Genomic DNA, 4485 nt, shown 5'->3' with positions numbered 1-4485 from the left:
TACCATCTCATTGGTGGCTGTTGGAGCTACCACCGGGGCATTAGCCATGAGTCATACTGGGCAGACTGCTCAGACCCTGAATAATCATTTAGCCAATGTAGCTCATGCCTTAGTTGTACATAAAGGAATTAATGCTCAACTAAAAGGAAGCTTGATGGTGTTCAATCAGAGGATTGACCTCGTGCAGGAGCAAATTGATACCCTATGGCAAATCGCTCAACTTGGCTGTCTATGAAAATATGCTGGACTTTGAGTCACTAGCATATAACATGAAAATTTTTCCTGTGCTGCAAATCTGTCTAAACAATTGTCGAGCTATATTTTAGGTAATTGGACTGGAGAATTCGATACTACGATGGAGCAGCTGAGAGTGGCCATTGTCACAGTAAATTCTACCAGAGTGGACGCAGGACTAGCCACAGGATTATCATCATGGATTGCTGCAGCCATGAATCATCTGAAGGAATGGGCGGGCATGGGAGCGTTATCAGGCCTTCTAGTGTTGGTCTCCTTGGTTTGCCTGTGGTGTATATGCAAGATTAGAGTCTCACAACAGCGTGATGCAGCCATGATCATTCAGGCCTTTACAGCCATTGAAGCAGGACAGTATCCCCAAGCATGGTTGGCTACCATAAAAAGCTAAAATGTTATGCTCAGGATGCGAGGCTAAGCACTGCACTCAGGGTCAGCCACTTTCAACCCAGAGAAGAGCATGTCTGATTGCATGCGGGTTCATACCCCAGGTCCCGCCTCTGAGAAAAAGGTATCAGACGGGTCTGATGCTCTTTGGGTGGATGACACCTAAACGAACATTGGTACAAAGTCCCAATTTATTTCTAATATCAGAGATCAGACCTCTACTCTTGCCTGATGCGTCTAAAACAAAAAGGGGGAACTGTAGAGAGCTGCGGAATGCTAAGCCTTAAATATGGAGCTGGTTTCCGCCTTCCACCTTCCCGATGGTGAGTGCTCTCTGTCACAAACAACTCCACATTTGGCTAAGGCTGAGGATCTGGCTTGCTTCCATGTATGTGGACCTATCTGCATTGCCCACGTGGCACGCCTGGGTTGGCTACCCAGAGGCTATTTAAGCTGTGGGCTGGCTTTCCCCAGGGTCAGATGATTGTTCAAGGTTCCTGAATAAACTGCATTGAAAAAAAAAGAAAGAAAGAAAGAAAGAAAGAAAGAAAGGAAGGAAGGAAGGAAGGAAGGAAGGAAGGAAGGAAGGAAGGAAGGAAGGAAGGAAGGAAGGAAGAAAGAAAGAAAAAAACTGACTTACTAAACAAATAAATAAATAAATAAGGGGTTGGGGATTTAGCTCAGTGGTAGAGCGCTTGCCTAGCAAGCTCAAGGCCCTGGGTTCGGTCCTCAGCTCTGGAAAAAAAAAAAAGAAAAAGACAAAAAATAATAATAAATAAATAAATTCTCTTGAATTTTCTGGCTATTTTCATATGAAATGGTAAAGTATTTTTATGAAACATAGTCTTTTTTTACTCTTTTTATTATTTATTACAATTTATTCAATCTTTATCCAAGCTATGGCTCCCTCCCTAATCGTCTCTCAATCACGCCCTCCCTCCCTCTTCTCCCTCTATGTTCCTTCTCTAGTCCACTGATAAGGATCTCCTCCCCCTCTATCTGACCCGAGCCTATCAGGTCTCATCAGGACTGGCTGCATTGTCTTCTTCTGTAGCCTGGCAAGGCTGCACCCTCCAGGGGGAGGAGATCAGAGAGCCTGCCACTGAGTTCATGCCAGAGACAGCCCCTGCTCCCTTTACTACGGTACCCACTTAGAGACTGAGTCTATGGGCTACATCTGAGCAGGGGTTTTAGGTCTTCTCCACGCATGGTCCTTGGTTGTGGTATCATTCTCTTCAGAGCCCCGAGGGCTCTTTTTTTTTTTTTTTTTTTTTGGCTCTGTTGGTCTCCTTTTGGAGCTCCTGTCCCTTCCAGGTCTTTCTATCTTCCCCTTCTTTCATAAAATTCCATGCATTCTGCCCAAAGTTTGGCTGTAAGTCTCAGCCTCTGCTTCAATACCTGGATCAGTAGAGTCTTTCAGAGGCCCTCTGTGGTAGACTCCTGTCCTGTTCATTGTTTTCTCCTGCTTCTGATGTCTATTGCATTTGTCCTTCTGAGTGAGGATTGAGCCTTATACAGAAACTTTTCAGTTTCAAGAGGTTCTGTTTATTAATTGTTAATTGTAGAGCCTGAGCTAGTGGTACTCTGTTCATGAAATTATCTCTGTGTCAATGAGTTCAAGGCTGATCTCATTTATTCTTGTAACAGATTTAGTGTTATTTATCTGGCTTTGTGTTGACGTCTTTGATCCACTTGGACTTGAATTTTGTGCAGGGTGATAAATATGGATCTATTTGCATTTTCTACATGTAGACATCCAGTTATTTCAGCACTATTTGTTGAAGATATTTTCTATTTTCATTGTATGGTTTTGGCTTTTTTTTTTTTTTTGTCTTAAATGAGTACATGCTGGAGAGGATATAGAGAAAGATGAACCCTCCTCCACTGCTGGTGGGGATGCAAAGTTGTACAACCACTTTGAAAATCAGTCTGATACTTTCTTAGAATATTGGAAATAATTCTACATTAAGACCCACTGTGCCATTTCTGGGCATATCCCGAAAAGATGCTCCACCATACCACCAGGACAAGTGTTCAACTATGTTTATAGTAGCTTTATTCATAATAACCAGAAACTAGCAACAATCTAGATGTTCCTCAACCTAAGAACAGATAAAGAGAATGTAGTATACAATGGAATACAATTCGCTATTAAAAACAAGGACATCTTGAAATTTGCAGAAAAAATGACGGAGCTAGAAAATATCCTATATGAGGTAACCCAAAACCCAAAAAGATGTACATGATATATACTCGTTTAAAAATGGACATTAGCCATAAAGTTCAGGATAGCTATACAACAATTCAAAGACCCAAAGAAGCTAAGAAAGAAGGCCCCAAGGTAGGCTGCTTTAATCTCACTCAGATGGGGAAATGGAATAGACAGCAGATGTGGATGAAGAAAGTGAGAGAGCATGTTGGAGGGTAAGGTCAGCCTTGAACTCATTGGCACAAGAGCCAACTTCATGGACAGAACAGCTCAGCTCTAAAATCTAGGTCAGAGAGGGTGTGGGGAGGGAAATGAGGAGGGACCAGATGTGGGGACAGGAGATGGGAGGCCTTGAAGAGGAAAGGAAAACTGAGGGCCGGTTATCTCTGAGACAAGTTGGAGACAGGATAGAACACGGGGAGGATATGGAGGTAACGCTAGCTGAGCCTACTAGCAGTGGGGAACATGAAGAGTGAGGAGGTCACTTTATAGTAAGGCAGGACTTATCATGCTGGGAGGGGAGCACCAACCCATATACAAAACCTTCAACCCAAAATTCACCCCGCCTACAAGATTTCAGCAATAAAGACTGAGCGGAGACTGAGAGAATGTCCAACCAATGCCTGACCCAACGTGAAGCCTACCCCATGGTAGAAAGCCAACCTCACACTGTTAAGGACACTCTGCCGTGCTTACAGACAGAAAGGAGCCTAGCATAACTGTCCTCTGAGAGGCTCCACCCACCAGGGGATTGAAACAGATGCTGAGACTCAGAGCCAAACTTTGGGCAGAGCTCAGGGAGTCCTGTGGAAGAGCTGAGGGAATGATAGAAAGAACCTGAGAGGATAAAAACCTGAGTGGAAGACCAACAGACCTGAGCCTATGAGGACCTAAGGAGACTGAAGCACCAACCATAGATTACGGACTGGACCTAGGCTCCTTAGACATATGTAACTGAAGAGCAGCTTGATATTCATGTGTGTCCACTAGTAGATGGAGCCATTACTGTCTCTAACACAGACTCTGTTGCCTGCTCTTTTATCATTTTTCCATAGCAGGGCTGCCTTGCCAGGCCACGGTGGCCGAAGATGCACTCAATCCTGATGCAACTTGATGTGCTGGAGTGAGTCGATATAAGACAAGAGCTCTCCTTTCTGAGGAGGGGAGAGAGAAGGAGGAAATGAGTGGGATGATGGGGCCAGGAGGAGAGGAGGGAGGGTTCTATGATCAGGATGTAAAGTGAACACATAAACTTTTAAAAAATGGAAAGTGAAAACAATAAATTTCATAAAAAACTTTTAATAAAATGTAAATTAAAATATATTTAGGTTGAATTGCTCAACTGCATGGTTTTGTTAACCAAGAAGTTGATAAAAATATTTCAAGAACAAAGTCATAAATATGTTCAACATTTCTATGTTTTTAATATCTAACATATTCATGAATACTAAGAAACTGTGATTACCTGAACTAGGCTTGCACAAAATCAAGGCAGTCAAAATCTCAGGATAAATGGGATTTATTGAGAAGTTACTGGCAGTGGACAGAAGCTAGGGGTGTTCGGACCGTTCCTGTTAGACTATGGCTACCGGTAGTTTCCCATTCACCAGTGAGTGCCCCCGTGCCCAGGTCTACAT

This window comes from Meriones unguiculatus, chromosome 14 (assembly GCF_030254825.1).
Source record: "Meriones unguiculatus strain TT.TT164.6M chromosome 14, Bangor_MerUng_6.1, whole genome shotgun sequence".
Classification (NCBI taxonomy): domain Eukaryota; kingdom Metazoa; phylum Chordata; class Mammalia; order Rodentia; family Muridae; genus Meriones; species Meriones unguiculatus.
This window is presented reverse-complemented; position numbering follows the sequence as displayed.